We start from the raw sequence: 19,948 nt of genomic DNA on the forward strand, positions 1-19,948 counted from the left end.
TCAGTTTGGAGATCTTAATCAGAATTCATAGTATGACAGTATTAACTGCCTGGGTTATGGTTAAATAAGGGTTAGATTTTTGCTTTTGATTGGCTGCTGAGGCAAAATGCTTCACAACATAGCTGATGGTCCTGTTATTATTCTACAGTAAAATATAATTCAGGGAGAGAGAGTTGCAACATTTCAGACTTTCCACAACTGTAGCCGTTTTCTTTAGCTATTAATTTCCCAGTAATTTTTCAATATTAATCAATTTAAAAAGACCCCCTCTTGATAAATGAGTCCAGATACTAATATTATAAGCCTAATGAAATGTTGCTGAAACACACTTAATGATTAAAATATACACAGTACAAAGTGTTTTGCTTAGCTTATTTATCTTAAAGTTTCAATAGTGCTATAGATATGAGATAATTAAGATATAGAAGTTACGCATAAACATTAGGGTTTGAGCCAATAGCAGTCCCTGACATTTACAGACCGGTGACAGATTAAAGGAAAAACCAACATAAAGTGTCTTAGTAAAGTGTTGGGCCGCCACGAGCCGTCAGAACAGCCTTGGATTCTACAAGTCTCTGGAACTCTACTGGAGGGATGGAACACCATTCTTCCAAAAGGTATTCCCTCATTTGGTGCTTTGATGATGGCGTTGGAGAGTTCTGTCTAACACGCCTGTCCAAAATCTCCCACAGGTGTTCAACTGAGTGGAGATCTGGTGACTTCGAGGGCCATAACATATGATTCACATCATTTTCACAGTCATCAAGCCATTCAGCGACCCCTCGTGCCCTATGGATGAAGGCATTGCCATCCTGGAAGAGACCACTTTTATCAGGACAGAAATGTTTCGTCAAAGATGATTACTCAGAACAACTTTGTATCAATTTGCATTGCATTCAGGCCTGCACCGTTCTCTTGGTGTACACCACACATGCACTTGCCCACTTGTCAAGAATATGGTGAAGGATGACTCATCTGGCCATATCACTTTTTTCCACATCTCTGTAGACCAGTGCCTATGGATTTCACACCATTGAACTCTCAAATGTGCATTCATCTTTGTAATGAGAGGTTATTGCACTGCCGCCCAACTATAAAATCCCTCTCTTTGTAACTGTTTGACGGACTCTTCTTGCAGACACAGTCTGGTCATGTCCTGCATTGACATTCTCAGCCACCTAAGGAAGAGTTGCTCTTCTGTTTTCCCTAACATATCACAAAGTTTGCCCAGTGCATACATCCAGCCTCTCTGAGAAAACGTTAGAGAAGTCTTCGCCAAAATATGGAATGCAGCGGGCGGTTGTAGATGAGGTAGTTGCAGTCTTCAGGCAGCTCTACAAACCAATATACTTGGTGGCAGTCTGATCTGTGTTTCAGTTTTGAATGATTATTACACTGATTATTACACTCATTTCAGGCATTTAAATGAATGGGCTTCTTGAGAAAGCTCACTCTCTTGTTTTTCACTTCGTCTCAGTACAGTGTCTCTTAAAAAACACTGTGCAAACAGTGATAGAACATTATTTTGCTGTGCAGTGATTCATCAGGTAGGGAAGCCCTTGTAAGTGTGTAAATTTTGGATGGGTCGTATCAGCCTCCTTTGGTCTACTGTTATTTTACTGCAAAAACGAAAAGCTAAACCGGCAGCTTTTTGCTCAATTAATATTCAAATTAGCATTGCATTTGCACGTCTCTGAAAGTTGCTTTGAAACATAGATATGCTTTATTATCCATATCCCAACAATTTATGTCTGTGCGAAGGATAAAGTCATACCACAAAAAGGACCCAAAGGAAATGAAAACATTTTTGTTCATTCTGACTGCTCTGGAAAAATGGAGCATTTTCATACCCCATGGTAACAATAAAATTGTTAAAACACAGGACTTCTGTATTTATTGTTTGTCTGTTTGTTTAACAGAAACATTAGAAAGAAAGTGAACTAGCATGGGGCATGTATTCCATGGGTACAAAGACAATATGCTTTTATATAATTACAAAACACCCTGCTCCATAATTTAGAGCTTTTCTGTACCTAAAGTTTAGGAGATTTGCAAGGGAGAATACCTGACTTTGTGCGTACTCAAACAACTCACCATATATAATTTATGCAAACATACATGCACGTATGCCCACACAGACACACACACACACACACACTTTTTATATAAGCGACGAGTAACAAACCACTCATACAATTATGGTTCACTAACGTGTGAAAAAGTGAAGCTGCTTAAAACGTGTACTCCCACTTCTATCACAAATCCATTGGGTTCGATGCGATAAAAAAATTGGTTTGGCTGAAATGCCTTTGCAGAAGGTCAGTAAACACCAATCCTGTTTGCATGCATAGGTCATGTGACATGGGCAAGACACAAGAAATCAGGAAATTTACAGTGAGCTGGATTTGCAGCTGGAGAAAGTAAGGTAAAACAACGTCTATTACTTAACTGTACAGACTTAATTCACCGGAACGAACGTTTATCGGTTTCAACCTCTACTTATATTCGGTTGAAATGAATAATCAAAAACGGTTTCTTTGAGAGGATACTCTACTGATATCAGTGTTCACAGGCGATTCATATCCGTCAGAGACGTAAATTTATCATTTTCTGTGAAACGAAATGTCATTCGTTTTGCCAAAAGCACTCATAAGCAGTTGTGGAATATATCATTGTGTTCAGTGTTGTTCTTTAGATATGTACTAAATCGTGTAAGAAATGAACTGCGCAAAGCAGCCCACAGACTACAAGAAGGCATGTTGGCTTCCGCATTTTAATTTTTTTTTTTTTTGGGCGTACGAATTGGTGTAACAGGTGAATTCGCTTAGTCAGTGTTTCACTGGTCTCGAGTCGTAAAAACCAAGTTCAAGTTCAAGTTCAAGTTTATTTAGAGCCCAATATCACTGTTTACAGTCTCAAAGGGCTTTACAGGCCACAACAGTCAAATCAAAATATGACGGCACCCCCTGACTTAATCCTCATGGCGGGCAAGAAAAAACTCCCCAAAAACCCAAGAGGGAAATGGGAAAATGGGAGAAATCTTGAGGAGGACCACAGAGAGAGGAGACCCCTCCTTGGCCAGACAGGCGTGCAATAGGTGCCGACCACGTGGGCAGTTACAATTGAAAGTAAATTGGGGCATGAACAAAGGGGATGGCGATGTAGACAGGAGGCTGACGGGGGATGGAAGATGATAACACCAGGATGGATCAGTCCACAGGGCGGGAGGAGTCAGGATCACTGGTGTCTCAGGAGTAGCATGTGTGGCTCGACAGAGAGAGAAAGAGAGACAGAGAGAGAGAGAGAGAGAGAGAGGGAGAGGGAGAGGGAGAGAGAGAGAGAGAGAGAGAGAGACACACATTGTCAGATGTTCATTTCCACATAATGGTAAAGGTAAATATACATCGTGTGCCGAGTGCAGGCAGGGACTCCAGCAAGACTAACTAGTACAGCATAGTTAAAAGGGAGAGCTAGAAGGTAATATGGACATGATGGCACTCTGGGACACAAGGCGGCCACCCACTCCACAGTCAACAAACCTGAGTGAACATGTTAGAGTGGGGGGGCGACAGCATCCAAACATCCCAGTTCACCAAACAATCTATGCCCGAGAACCCTCCAGATCTGCTCCTTTGCGTAGTGAAGAGCTATTAGCAAAAGGCTTGGCTAAACAGAAAAGTTTTCAGCCTTGACTTAAACATAGAGACTGTGTCTGAGTCTCGAACATTAATTGGGAGGCTATTCCATAACTGTGGGGCTCTGTAAGAGAAGGCTCTGCCCCCTGCTGTAACCATCATAACTCGAGGTACCAACAAATAGCCTGCACCTTTTGATCTAAGTTGGCGTGGTGGATCATAAGAGACCAGGAGTTCGCGCAGGTAGTGTAGTTAATGCTCTATATGTTAATAGTAAGATTTTATAATCAATACGAGATTTGACGGGGAGCCAGTGCAGTGTGGATAAGATAGGGGTGATCATATTTTTTGGTTCTAGTAAGAACTCTGGCTGCTGCATTCTGAACTAACTGTAGCTTATTTATACATCTATTAGAACATCCAGACAGTAAGGCATTACAGTAGTCTAACCTAGAGGTAATGAAAGCATGAACCAATTTTTCAGCATCTTGAAATGACAATGCATTTCTTATCTTGTTAATATTTCTAAGATGAAAGAAGGCTATCCTGGTAATATTATCTACATGAGATTCAAATGAAAGACTGGGGTCAATAATTACACCAAGATCTTTTACTGCCGCACCTGATGAAAGAGAAAGGCCATTCAGAGTAACTATGTGATCGGAAAGCTTACTCCTAGCTGCATGTGATCCTAGTACAAGTACTTCTGTTTTTTCAGAGTTGAGTGAAAGAAAGTTCGTAAGCATCCAGTGCCTAATATCCTTTAGACATTCCTCAATTTTGTTAAGTTGGTGTCTCTCGTCTGGCTTCGCTGAGACATACAGCTGTGTGTCATCAGCATAGCAGTGGAAGCTAATACCGTGTTTACGAATAACATTACCTAGAGGTAGCATATATAAAGAGAAAAGCAGTGGGCCTAAAACAGAACCTTGTGGGACTCCAAACTTTACCTCAGTATGTGCAGAGGACTCACCATTTACATCAACAAACTGATAACGATCAGTCAGGTAGGACCTAAGCCATAAGAGGGCTGTTCCCTTAACTCCAACAACATTTTCTAGTCTATCAAGGAGAATGGTATGATCAATGGTGTCAAAGGCTGCACTGAGGTCAAGCAGCACAAGCAAGGAGACACAACCCTGATCAGAGGCCAGTAAGAGGTCATTTGCAACTTTAACCAGTGCTGTCTCTGTGCTGTGATGAGGCCTAAATCCTGACTGATACAGTTCATGGATGTTATTCTTATGTAAGTATGAGCATAACTGCTGTGCTACAGCCCTTTCTAGGATCTCGGAGATAAAGGGGAGGTTAGATATTGGCCTGTAGTTGGACAATGAACAGGGGTCAAGGTCAGGTTTTTTAATTAGGGGTTTGATAACTGCTAGTTTAAAACATTTAGGTACATAGCCAGTACTAAGGGAGGAATTGATTATTTTTTAGAAGCGGTTCCATGACTACTGGCAGTATCTGCTTAAGGAAACGTGTAGATAAGGGATCTAGTACACAAGTTGGTGATTTTGATGAAGAAATTAGTGAGGTCAATTCGGTCGCCTGAGGGGGAGTAAAACATTCTAATCGCTGATCTGATATAGTTACATTGTTATCTACAGTGTTAGTGATCAAATTATCTGGTTTAAAATTTATAGCCTGGATTGTTTGCCTGATATTTTCAATTTTGCTGTTGAAAAAGTTCATAAATGCGTCGCCACTGAACATTGATGGTGTGCCTGTTTCCGAGGTGCTCTTATTCCCAGTTAGTTTTGATACGATATTAAATAAAAATCTAGGATTATTTTTGTTGTCTTCTATTAGGGTGGAGAGATACATTGATCTAGCGGCACTAAGAGCTTTTCTATAGCTCAGGAGGCTCTCCTTCCATGCTAACTGGAATACTACCAATTTAGTTTGGCGCCATTTACGTTCTAATTTTCGAGTGGTAGGTTTTAAGGTGCGTGTGTGCTCATTATACCAGAAAGCTAGTTTTTTCTCTCTGATTATTTTCCTTTTAAGTGGGGCCACATTATCTAAGGTGTTGCGGAATGTTAACTCTAAAGATTCAGTTGCCTGATCAAGTTCTGTGATTATTGATAAAGTTCTGCGTAGTAGCTGGCGTAAACGTACGTTTATTATGATAGCGTGGCGAGCTGCATATATTATTACTAAGAAACATTTTGAATGAGATAAGATAATGATCTGAGATAGCTTCAGATCGTGGAAATGTGACTATACTTCCTACATTTAATCCGAGTGTTAGTATAAGATCGAGGGTGTGGCCACCATTATGAGTGGGCCCTATGACCGTCTGATTAATCCCTACTGAATCTAGAATGGACACGAACGCTGTTCTCAGAGGGTCCTGTGGGTTATCAAAATGAATGTTAAAGTCTCCGACAATTAGAGCTTTGTCTAAAGAAATAACAAGGTTTGAGATAAAATCTGCAAATTCACAGAGGAATTCAGAGTACGGCCCAGGCGGTCTATAGATAATAATTAGTGTGATAGACTGGGTATTTTTTGTGGCTACATATGTTATGTTTGTATAAAGAACTTCAAACGCATTGAATTTATGTAGAGGTTTTTGTATGATGCCTAGGTTATCATTATAAATAACTGCAACGCCTCCTCCTCTGCTAGTTACACGAGGCTGGTGTATATAACTGTATCCAGGAGGACTAGCTTCATTTAATGCGACGTACTCATTTGGTTTGATCCACGTTTCTGTTAAACACAGTACATTAAACTCCTGATCAGTAATAATTTCATTGACAATGAGCGCTTTAGGCGTAAGAGATCTAATATTTAACAGTCCTAGCTTTAGATCGAAGGTGCTGGCAGTACATTCAGTATGATTTAAATCTATGTTAATTAAATTACTAGAACAAATTCTCTGAGTATTTCTACATTTTCGTATAGGTCGGGGAACAGACACAGTCTCAATATAGTTTAACCTAGGTGACGACTCTGTGCAGCTAGCAGACGGTCGGTTTAGCCTGCTTGTCTGCTCCCTGGCCTTGGCTCTGGATTGTCACGGATTAACTGTTCTGAGACTATGCGCTATGTTACAAGAAATGAGAGCAGCACCTTCCCGAGTGGGATGGACACCGTCTCGCCCTAAGAGGCCATCCTTGCCCTCAAAACTATTCCAATTGTCTATAAAGCCCACATTGTTGTCAGAGCACCACCTGGACATCCAGCAGTTCAGCGACCATAACCTGCTGTAAGCTACATCGCCTCGCCGGATTGGGATGGGGCCAGAGCATATTACTGCATCGGACATCGCCTTCGCTAATTTACACACCTCTACGATATTACTTTTAGTAACCTCTCATTGACGAAGGCGTATATCGTTAGCTCCTACATGAAAAACTATCTTAGAAAACCTGTGCTTACTTAACACTTTAAGATTACTTGCTATGTCCGGCGCCCTGGCTCCCGGTATACAGCTAACTAAGGCTGCAGGTGCCCCTAAAGGTCTAGCTAATTTCACGTGCCGTAGAATGGAATCTCCTATAACCAGAGCTCTTTCAGGTTTCTCAGCGGGTGTTTCACTGAGGAGGGCAAACCTGTTTGACACGTGAAGCGGGGAGTGGTGTGTCTCTCGTGGGCTAGCCTTAGCGTTAGCTTTGGCTTTGCACTTATGCCGCCAAGTCGTCACCCATTTGCCCCGCTGTGAGGGCTCTGGTGCCGGAGTTGGAGAGCTGCTAACTCTTCCTGAGCCATCCAGATTTTCTTTTACAGGAAATAGGCTATTCTCACTCTCACTAAGCCTCTCTAGCATCTGGATGCGCATCTCTAATGCTACAATCTTCTCCGTCAGGGAGCTAACTAATGCACATTTAGCACAAACAGAGCTATTATTAATGACGGAGGAAGAATGGCTAAACATCCTGCACTCAACACACTGAACAGGCTGAGTATTTGCCATAGTGAAAGTTTCACGTACCTTAATCCCAGATTTAATTGGTATTAAATTAGGCGTTGGTATTTAAATTAGGCAGTTCACGCGTAGGGCAGCTGCAGAATCGCACAAGGGACAAACCGGAACCTGCGGTTAGACCACACATAATGATTTGCAGGAGGAGCTGCAAATCATTATTTTCCTGCTTGCTTCAACGTTTTTACGTTAGAACGCACCCCTGATATCTATCTATCTATCTATCTATCTATCACTGCGTGAAAAGAGGTGTATCCGGACTGGAATACTCCTGTATATTCCCGGATACTCCACAGATGATCGGCTGTATCCGGCACTTTGCAGCTCTGTTACGCGGCATGGAATATTCCTGAATATGTACCGTGTTTGGGGTCTGCCTAGAGCCCTTAGTTGCCATGGTGAATAATCCCTCGGGGGTGCTTGCAAGGGAACATTTGCACTTCACACCTTGGACCACCAGGTATCCTGCAATTGGTCAAAAGTCTTTCTTTGGATTGGTGGAGCAATGTCTTGCCCCTCCTCTAAAACCCTTCCCCATTGGTCCATTGTGTGTCCCCAGACATGATTTCATATGGTTTATATTATTAATATTATTATTGTTATTATTATTGGTGGTGTTGTTTTATGTTCATAGGTAGATTGTATAGATAGTCTGGCAAACAAAAATGAATTACACAAATTTTATTATAAATAAAGAAAATACAGTAGTATATAAATTATAAGGCATACAAATTGATAATTATATAAACATATCAATGTACAACATATAACTGATTTAATACATTAGAACAGAATATACTGTAATATCATAGTATTTAATATGAATGCTTTTTGGGAGCATAAATGAAACTTTAAATGTTGAGTATCCAAAATGGCGTCCTCCTCTTCAGAAATTACATCTACTGATGCAGTCCTCCATATGGCAGCCTCTTCCTCAGTTTAAAGAACACTAGCTCTGGCCTTGTGCAGCTGCAAAACACAGTGAAAACAGATATTAGATCACTGAAAACAGCAAATGGAGAAAAAGTCTAAGAACTACTGGGGAAATGATGTTTTGACTTACTCTTCTCCTCCTTTGCCTCATTCGAGTGGTGATCCTGCCCTCCTCTATGTTCTCTAGATTCCCTTCTTGGTTCATCCTGTAACTCTTTTGAATAGTCTCAATAGCTCTTGCAGGATGCTAGAGAGAAAAAAGGGGAGAAGAAAGGAAGATTGATTAAAAGTTTGTTTAGAATTTCAGGCACTGCAATGAAACAGTCACGATGATATAGTCTACCAACAACACACGTTGTCTTACCTTGTCTGTGGATCATATCTGTGCGTGTTGTTTTCAGCATTATGCATTCTCCGCACATCTTTCTGTAGAAGCAAACTTAGTACAAGAGTTAAATTCAACCACATTAAGGGACAAAGCAGATAAAGAAATGCAAACGTATCAGAATGTGCAGCAGTCTAAGACAAAAGCCAGAAGGCTACAGAAATAAACTTACCGAAACAGAGTTATTTCCCGCTCGTCTTCTTTTTTTGGGCAGACTCCACTTGCGCCTCTTTGATGGGACTCCATCCTGTCCAACCGCCGAATAACATTCTCCATGAACGTTTACTGCTGTTCAGACATCTTCTTAAAAATGTATTTAACGGGGACACCAGGGGGGTATTTCAGAAAGCGGGTTTAGTGAAAACTCTTAGTCTGTTAACCCTGAGATGAAGGAAACTCTGGGTTTTCCGTTCCAGAAAGCGAGGTAACTCAAACTCTGGCTCAGTTACGTGGTAACTGACTCTGTGAACCTAACCTGCTCGCTGGCAGGTTTTCTTCAACAAACCCTGAGTTTCTCCCTAGCTCCACCCTCCGGCTGAACCTGAAGCAGCTGTCAAACATGGCGTCTCCTTTCGTCGCTAACCCGATCGGTGTTGAAGCCAAATTAATTCACATAGCCTTATGTCGGGAGAGGTTTATGAGACCCCGATTAGATGTATTATCATTCCCTGATGACTACGTAATCGAGCGTTACCGTTTTTCGTCACAATCTATCATTTATCCGAAGAGCTCCGGCCTACATCTCTAATATTAGACACAGTGGACTTCTTGCTCTCAGATCGGAGCAAATTCTTTGCTCTTCATTTTTTTTGCCGACAGGAGTTTCCTTTATAACACTGGCGACGCCGAGTATATCGGGAAAGCAACTGCTTGTAGAGCCGTAAAAAAGTGTCCCTTGTACTTAAACGGCTACTGCACATTTTTCTAGTGTCAGACCTCTAAGGACCATCAAAGAGGAATTACGCAGGATTGCAGGTGACTGATGTAGAATCATTCAGTTGAAGTTAATGATGATATTTTAAATTATATCGTGTTCATGACATTCTGCTGCGACCTCAGACTGGCATCAGTCATTAGTTTTTATGTTGCAGGGTTTCCCAGTGTCATGGGCTGCATTGATGGCACACAGATCCCTATCACTGCTCCTTCAGTTAATGAAGCAGAATATGTGAATAGGAAGTCTTTCCACAGCATTAATGTGCAGTGTACACTGACTATTGTCTTACAATAACAAAGACTATACATCACAATATACTGCAACTAATATATCTCACTCTCTGCACTGTCAAGATCATATGTGATGCAGTGAACTTTATCACAAATATTGAAGCCAGTGGCCTAGCTCTGTGCTTGATATACGAATGTATCATTAGTGTACCCTGAGCAACAGATTTGCACATGGTAAGTAAAGATTTGCACAAATATCATTCCTTGTGTCCCTCTTTTAACACCCTTAAAATGTATCCACTGTGTAAATACAGGAGAGTTTGATGGCCACCTGCTTGGTGACTGAGAATACCCATGCCAGCCCTCTCTGTTGAGCCCTTACCCTGACCATGAGCTGGGCCCTGTAAGATTATAGTGACATCTGAACAGACATGGTTCATGATAGGAGAACTGTTTAACCTGATGGTCTTATTACCATAGATACAAAGAAAGCTTCACACCTTTGGCGCCGCATTACTGTTGGAGCCAAGAGCAGTTGATTAAAGCAAAATACAACCGGTAATGGGCAAATGGCAGCCATCACAGACAAAAGGGACTTTAGCATTAACACCTAGATTCTGATTTGCATCAAGCATCGTTATACACCTATTGTCTGTTTGCTTCGTGGTATAAAAGGCCGATCACGGTAACAGTTCTCTGAGTTAAGCTGCGGCGCAAGCGGACTTGCTGCCGGGTCCCACCACCACCAAATAAAGCTTTTCTCCAAGCGCGCTTTTGCTCCGGTTCGTTTACTTGTAAAATCACAAGAAAATCCAACAGCCCCCATCAACATTCCGGTGTGGCCCACTGCAGGACTAGAGCCTGGGTTGAGATGACAGTAGGCATACTCAAACCCCGGCTCCAGTGTCTGCGTAAACTCAGGGTAACCCCAGAGACGGCGTGTGACATTATTTTGCCGTGTTTTGTTCTCCATAATATTGCCACAATTAGAGGAGAGCAGCACCCTGCCGCAAAAATGAACAATCCTGAGGAAGACAGTCCCGTCCACCCTGCAGATGTCCTGGATGGAGGAGCCGTCTGTGAGAATTTGCCAAAAACATTTCACAGATTAAGGTACCATCACCCCCAGCAGTCAAATAAAGAAAAATCAGTCACATTTTATTTGGTCTTCTTTATTTCCTACAAATGCAACAATTACTGTATTTAGATTGTTCCAACAATTAAAAATTCACCTGTGACCATGCACCCACCTCTAACTGGTGTTTCAGTAATTGAATTTCAAGGTAGGCCATTTAATCTGCCACTGCAAGTGCATCATTTTCTCAGTCAGTTTTAGCCATTTTCCTCAGGAGATGTATTTTATACAACTCCTTAATTCATAACTGAGAAAACATATGGATGACATTAAATTCTACAGATCTACAGAATTAACCTGGCATTTATTGAACATCTCACTGTGTCAGTCTGTGCTGTGGAGGTTGATGGACTCTTCTCCTGGTAATTCTCAGTCATGCTCTGTTAAAAAGGATAAGAATGTGTCATCCCTTCAATGTGCATTTTAAACTCAAAATTCCACACAAGAATGTCAAAACATTTGAATGGGGAGGGAAATATCAGTAGCTACCATACATAATATTAATGTAAACCACAGTAGGCCTTTCTGAATCCCTCTCTGTGGCAGCAGACAACGTGTCTTCATCATCATCCTGTGATGAAGAAGAGCTTTCTGTTTCAGTATACTTTAAACTACTATAATTGGCAAAATCGCTGGGAGTATTTACAGCCCAAATGTTAATCTGCTAAGCAGGATATTAGGCGAGAGGACATTTGTGTGTCTTAAAACAGCATTCTGTTGGCGGTTAAAGCTAATCCAACTTGAAATAGCAACTGAATGACATTTACTTTGGTTAATATGTCAAATATGATTAAAACCAAAATGAGGTACAATCATGAGCCTATAGGCCTAAGCAAAATGTGCCTTACCTGTTTGAACCTGTTTGTTTTTATATTTCATTTTCAGCAGCTGCCAAGTGCGTTTTGTGCCCATTGGATTGCTCCTAAATGAAAATAGAATTTTATTCAATTACATTCCACCACTTCCACCTGTAATATTAAAAGAAAGTGTGCTTACATGTTAAATGAATAGACTTCTGCATTCAAACTTACGCACTGACTTGGGCAGTAATTCTCTCCCACGCCAATTGTCTTGCTTTTGCCGATGCAGTTGTGTTGCCCCTTTTTCTTTTTGGAAAATGTGCTCATACTCGCCATAAACACGTATCAGAATTTCTAACTGCAGCGGGGTGAAGTAAAACGACTTTTGTTTTCGCCCGTTGCCATGGTGAATCGTAGTATCGGAGCTCCATTGATGATGACTTTTAATAATTGTCACGCATGCGCTTAACTCAGAGTTAACATACTCAGAGTTGATCGAACCAACTCAGATCAGCTTTTCTGGAACCGAAAACTCAGAGTTTCCCATCTCAGGGTTCATCAACTCAGAGTTAAGGATTAAACTCAGAGTTTGTTAAACCCGCTTTCTGAAATACCCCCCAATTGTTTGTTTTCGTTCGGACTCGGCGTTGGAAAAATTGGATATACCCGGCACACGAGTAGCCTCTCCACCCCGCAGTCCGTTCGAAAACTCAAGTGTTCTTTTGCAAGTCATCTTCAAAATGCACACTATCGACAGAATACAAAGTACAACTACTGTAATCAGTGACGACTGGTGGTGATATTGGCTGGGTGGGCTAACAAGTGGATTATACCCATCAGTAGTTTACACTGCAGCAACAGCAGCATCACAACCGAGATACCAAGTCAGAGCAAGGACAATATATACCTTGTTATAGCAAGTGCTGTACAACAACACCATAGAGAGGTACCCACAAGAATGGCCTGATGCCAACGAACTCTGTAACTGCCCCCCCCCCCCCCCCCCTCTCTCTCTCTCTCACACTCACACACACACACACACACACACAGGCTACATAGCATTTAACTATTTTCCGCTGTACACATTAACACATGCCATTTTAACAAAAACAAAATATGCAAGAACGATGTAATGACAGGCTGCATGATAGAACAGAATGCTCCATCACGTAGCCTACAATGTCAGAAAAGGGTCTACCAGTTCATCAAAATAGACTGGCTACTGGTTTTTCAACTGGAATTTCCACTAGGGTAGGGATGCACTACAAAACGTGTTCCAACTGTAACGACTGCCCATAGATACTGCAACTGTTTTTTTATCACAACCGTTTTGCAACACAGGGCCACGATTTAGAGGGACCGCTGGGGGCATCCGTACTGCACATAGGTGAAATTCATGGACCGGTGCAAGGCAAACAAAGGTGAAAGCATCTGGCAAGAATGTTTTCATAACTCAAGAACGAAAGTTGGAGGATCGAAGACGATCAGAAACTGTCCCAGTCCCGACCGTAAACAATGCCGACCCGCGATCCCGCAGCGTCCCCTACAACCCGCCAGGCAGTGTGAGGGAAACCAATGAGTCTTTGGGTTCTGGGAGGGAGTACGGTTGCAAATCTGAAACTTACAGGAATTCACGGTCCAAGCCGTGTCTCTTCCAAAAAGCAAGCATGGGAAACAGAAAAGCGAATTCTTAGCTACACTTATCGCTAGCCAGTCCTTTCGTTAAAGCCAAGTTACAAAACTTACGATTTTGTCAGTTGTCCTTTTGTGTTTTTTGAACGTTGTCTAGACGATGTGTCCCCAGTCTCTTCACTTCCAATTTTTCCACCAACGACATCGAAGAAAATGGATATGAAAGTAAATAATCCGCCTCGTTCATGCTAACGCCCACCATTGCCACAGCCGCTCACTTCTTTCTCCCCACTCTCATACATGCAGGTGCTACAGTAGCACCTCACTGTATGTATCGTCTGTACATTCGCTGTCATTGGTCAAAAGTAAATGGTCTGTGGGCTGAATTAATTTAGCCCAAATGATCAGCAAATCAAGGGGGCGTGGCATGACACCTGTCACTCACTTGACCCTACGAAGATGAATGGTAGCTGATGCTACTGTGTTTGGGCTGTAAAAAATAAGCCCATTTGGATATATCCTGTGTTTTTCTTGCGACTGTTTGGTGCTGTTGCTGCTCTAGGTTCCTCCAAAATGTAAAACAATCTGTTATAAGGTTTTTTAACAATAATTTTCTCATCTTTATTGTTAAAGATAGGGAGGGCTTAGCCCTGCTAGCCCATTTATACCAGCCGTCCCTGACTGTAATCCTTCAGTGACTTGCTTCTCCTACATACAGGTAACCCCTTCCCCAAAGCAAATTTCATGCTGCAGTTGCACACAATGCTATTGGTTACTGTCACTCTACACCATGCACGCACAGAAAACTGATTGGACAGGACTCAACCTTAGATTCTAAGTGGGTGGTTTGAAAACGGGGCGCGTCCTCGTACTGAGGAGAAACATTCCAAACAAACAAGCGAGGAACAACAACAACAACAACAAAAACTCCTGTGCCCTGTAAACTTTTTAAAAAAGTTGTCCCGCATCCCTCATACTGAGATAACATCCCGCATTTTTGTTGGTCGTTTGGTTTTTAACTGTCAGAAATAAAAAATATATGGATCCATTCTTCTACCCGCCCGGCACATGAGCCGATTATTGCGGCATAGTTTCTAATCTATTTAATAGCGCTATGTCAAAAGCAGTAAAAATGCAACATAGCTGAGTTTTTTTGTAAAGCCTTGCTTTCACCCAGTGGCTGAGAGGAGAGCATTGAGGGCTATGGCGGCCATCAGTCAAACTGTGCAGCTGTGGGGCCGACGAATTCATTTTCTACCTCACAAAAACCAAACTTAGTAAAACTTTACAGATATGAAGGTAAACGCTGTCAGCCGACATCATGGTCAAAAAGAAAGGAAAAAAGTTCTTTTATCCTTTCTGACCATGCTACTCATCCAATAGAGATTTTGGCTTGATATAAAGATTTGCATTGAAATGTTTTATTTTATGTAATATTTTATTTTGAGCCTTATTTATTCTTATAGTTGGATTTGGTCAAGGGTTTAACTTGAAAGACTTGAGCTGTATGATGCCTGCTGCTTTGCTTAAGTACAGTTGCCTTTGATGGGCCTGTAATGGCCAATGCATGTGTGACAATCAACTAAGGAAACCCAAACGCAGAACACAACTCTGGTTGGAATGAAGGAGGGTTTATTGACAGGTTGTAGAATGGAAATGGAAACAGGCAGAGGAAATGCAGGTGGCTAGCAAGGATGCGGACGATGAGCAAGGTTGTAGAGTGGCGAAGTGAGCGAGGCGGAGTAGAGGGACTAAGGAGACGGAGCTGGAGGTTGACAGGCCGGCGAAGGGTACACTGGACGTGCGGAGTGGCTCGGAGGTGGTCCTTTCGAGAGAGAAATGGGCAGATAAATACTGATATGCAAACTATCAAACCAATGGAATACAAAGAGAGACCAAGAAGCGAGTTCTACCACACAGGCTGAAACAACGATCTGGCGACGAGTGGATGAAACACCAGGGTTTAAATACCATGATGTGATGAGGTGACTGATTACAGGTGTGTAGGCAATCTGGAAGTGAAGAGAGACCACGCCCACAATACACACACGCACAACAGAGAAGACAAACCAACAGGGGGAGCACAAGGAAAAGGAAACACTAGAAACATAAGGAACAGACTGACAAAATAGCCTTAACCATGACAGCATGTTGGATGTCTATCAATACAAGTGTTTCTTATTCAGTTAGACTGACATTATATCTAAGATTTACGTTATGTCTCAGCATTAGTAACATGTCCCAAATTGTCCCACACAAACTTACTACTTGTCCCCCATTTGGTCTGTTTGCATCTGGTCACCCTATACCTTTGACCCCAAGTAAAGGACAGTTGCATAACCATCAAATATGTAATTAATGAACCTTTAGACTTTTTTTAAAATTATGTTTTCAGTGTGTTTTTGCATGCTCCATTAATTTAGCTGAACGACAGAGCAATGACATTAAAGGCTATATGGGCCTACCACTGCTGTATTATACACCATGCAACACCTAACAAGTTTGTGTGGTTATCAAAATATAGCCTAAATATTACATATAGGCTAACTGATAGAAAGTTACAGCAAGGAAGGGGGCAGGCTTCTGTACCCAGTGCCACCTAGACCACTGACTGTTATTAGCATTTGAAAGGCCATGCCTGATAAACTCCCTCTAACAGCTGTATTCGGACATTTGCTGGAGTTTTCAGATCCGCATAACAGAGTTCTGTGGGCATCTGAATGCCTCCGGCAAACAGCAGGTTTGGCGGAAGTTTACTTTGTCCGGATATTTCCGAATACACCACTTTTCACGCAGTGTATCTATCTATCTATCTATCTATCTATCTATCTATCTATCTATCTATCTATCTATCTATCTGTCTATCCATCTATCTGTCTTTCTGTCTATCTATCCATCTATCCTTCATAATACTTGGTGTAACCATCTGCAGTTTTTAAGGGGCTCAAACAGTGATGCACTAACTGAAAAACCACTGTATAGTGAACACTTAGTGTCTGTCATTTACTGAAACACTCATATCAAATAAAATAGGCCAAAATAGGTCTGTATGAGCCCTGTTTACAGGCCCTGATTTTACAGTAATTTGTCTGTGTCTTTGAAATCACGTTAATCTTGCTGGTCTGAAATTTGTAACACCATATGTTTCAGGGACTTTAGATTTGTGAAGGTTTCTTGTGCTTTGCCATGTCTGGAGTGCCAAAGGATCCAGATCTGCTAGCGCAGACAATAACCTCAAATATCCAGAAGATAACACAGCAAAGTAAGGGAATCTTTAGCTCTCTCTCTTACTGTTACTGTGCCTATATACCTCACTGCTTCTGAAAGCATTAAAAAAAAAAAAAATCCTCCCATTATTTCCATCTTTTGCTGTTGCTTGTCATAATATTTTGTCTTTGCCTTTATCTCCACCAGCATCTGAAATACAGAGAATCATTAACCAACTCGGAACATCACAAGACACTCCTGACCTAAGGCAGCGTCTGTAAGTGTATCACACTCCACAAAAACAAACAAATAAAACGTTTAGAGGCTCAAGTGCACTAGTACACTCTGTTGGTCAACTAATCATTGAACTCCTCAGGAGTGATTGTTTGAGAATTGGTGTAGTAAACAGTAACCACGGGCCATGGGTCAAATATTTGTCCACAGGAGATCTTTATTGACAGATGTCTCTTGTGGCACCTTTGTTTTTTTTAATTAACACTTTATATGTCAGGCCATGTAGTACTGAATCATTTTCTAGACTATAGCGTCTATGGATTCCCTTTGAGTTATTTACTCAGTGTGATCTGATCACCTCCTTTTAGGGCATTCTGATTACATAAAACAATAAATAAATAAAATCAGCATGAAAAAATCTAATGAAACCTTTAAGAGGGCACTCTTTGAACTATTTTATGACAGATTTTCAAATGAGATGATGATGATGGTATGGTTTGGGTATCTTTACCAAACATACACAACTCATTGAACAACAGGTTGCCTCCCAAAGCCTGTCATTGTATTATTTTACATTGTTATAAACACATAAATCCACACACACATAAATAAATGTGGTTAATATTGTTGTAATTGCTGTATCTACTTAGATTACTGATTTCAGATATATTCTATTTAATGCACAAAGCAATGTGTTTTCATAGTGCGAGTGCAATAATGAACAGAGCTTTTCATTGTTACATAACTGTGGAAACTAAACTCTCAATAATAGTTAATATATGATTAACTGCACATCTCTGCCTACTCTGTCATCTATATGAATACATAAATATGCATTAAAACAAAATGCCGTCAGAATACAGGGCCATGCACCTGTGAATTTATGTTACTAAACAGGTGTAAGGTAGAGTGGATAGGCAGTGGTTGTCTTTATAGCATTTAATTCTTTTATTACAATTTGTGTGAATAGAATGCAATGAGTAGTACAATTTATCCTTCAGTGTGGCAGTAAATGTACATGTTCAAATGTATCCTTTGTTTTTCTGGGCTGTATTGCTCTCATTAATGTTATTCTGTTTCTTTTTAAATGTAGAAAGGAAAAGCAACAAAATGCAAACCTACTTGCCAAAGACACAGACAAACTTCTGAAAGAATTTGGATCCTTGCCTGTGATCACAGAACAGGTACATGATATCCTGTTAGCCTGGTTTTGGATTTATGACGCCGGTGTTGTTAAATCAGAGTTCTTTTCTGCATCGTAAAACAGGAATGTTGAGAGTAATTAATCACATCCTTTTTTCTTTTTTTTTACCTAAAGCGCCAAAGAAAGATCCAGAAAGATCGCTTCATCAATGATTTCACTGGTGTCCTGACCATCTTTCAAAGAACTCAAGCGGCAAGCGGCTGAGAAAGAGAAGGAGTTTGTTGCCAGAGTTCGGGCCAGCTCAAGAGTTTCAGTAAGCACAACAGGGGTGATTTCTGCATGGTGGCAATATATAACATGGTTTCTCTTTATAGCATGTCAAAATATACATGTTTTCTGAAAAGTTCAGTAGTTGAATACGGTTGGATCTCTAAGACAAAGAGTAATACAAGCTTCTGTATTTTCAGCAGGGTGGTTTTGGAGATGATGGACTCGGAGGGAGCGCTTCACCGTTTGAAAGGTTAGAGGTCAAGAATTGATTGTACTGAATTCAATAGACACACACACACACAAACACACACACACAATCTAGTCTTATGTCTGTCCGTGATATTGGTTATTCATGAACAAACACTAGCAAAACGTTAGATGAGACAACAGCAAGTACAAAGACAAATTATTATTTTGAGTGGCAAAAAAAGGCCTTTTATAGCAAGAAATACGTCACTGCCTTAATTTAGAACAATCAGTTGATTTTTTAAATATATACCCAAGCTGTGTATTCTCAAAGACAGCTGCAAAAACAGCTGAATATTTTTAGTGTTTTCTTTTTTTCTGTGATTAAGATTAAAACAGTTGGCCCCGATACCACCTTTTCAATGGTTAGAGTGAACTTATGGCTAGATTTGGAAATGACTCATGCAGGAAAAATATTGCTGAAAAAATACCACTTGCTCAAGTTTTTGGGTGAAGGGAAAGTTCCACTGTTCATCATCACAATAGCTATTCATTGACAGCTTTAGTTTGATGGTGTTGTGTCTGTGTCAGTGAGAGCTACATGCAGACGCAAACAAATGAAGATGCTATCACAGAGGAGGACCTGCAGCTCATCCAGGAGAGAGAAATGGCCATCAGACAGCTAGAGGTGAGAGCAGCCTGAAAATATGACCTCTGTAAACGAAGAGAACTCACTTGAGTGAACAAAGCAACTGACTCTGTGTTGTTGGTGTTTTTTTTTGTTTTTTTTTTATTTTTATTTATTTATTTATTTATTTTTTTCTAGTCTGACATTACAGATATTCATGAAATCTTTAAAGACCTGGGACTGATGGTGCGTGAACAAGGGGATATGGTTGGTAAGCATTACTTATACCTTTTTGTGTCCTGAAAAGCAGTAATTCACTTTGTATCTTAAAAGGTATCTGTTAGCAAAAACATACACATACACACACACACAGGCACACATTTTTTCATACACACTGAAAATAAAGCATGCTAGAATGACTGTCAACATAGGTTCATTAAACTCATACAGTTCAAATTCATTGGGAATAAATAAATAATCTTGGGGACCTAGTTAATATTTTTATGGCTGAAATTACTGGAAGTTCAAAATATTCAGCTGTATGCTAAATTCTTCAACAAACCTTTCCTGTTGTACTTTAAAACAATTCAAACAACAAAACCAATGTAATTTATCAGCAGAAATGAAAAAAGAAACAACAATGAGTCTCATTCAAATA

The 19,948-nt window shown here is 40.7% G+C and overlaps 1 pseudogene; it reads left to right on the forward strand.

Moving 5' to 3' along the window:
• The first annotated feature begins 2,372 nt into the window (after positions 1-2,372).
• Positions 2,373-19,593, forward strand: LOC115819360 (syntaxin-7-like; annotated as a pseudogene).
• The last annotated feature ends 355 nt before the right edge of the window (positions 19,594-19,948 follow it).

The sequence above is a fragment of the Chanos chanos genome, chromosome 8 (genome assembly GCF_902362185.1).
Source record: "Chanos chanos chromosome 8, fChaCha1.1, whole genome shotgun sequence".
NCBI classification, from domain to species: Eukaryota; Metazoa; Chordata; class Actinopteri; order Gonorynchiformes; family Chanidae; genus Chanos; species Chanos chanos.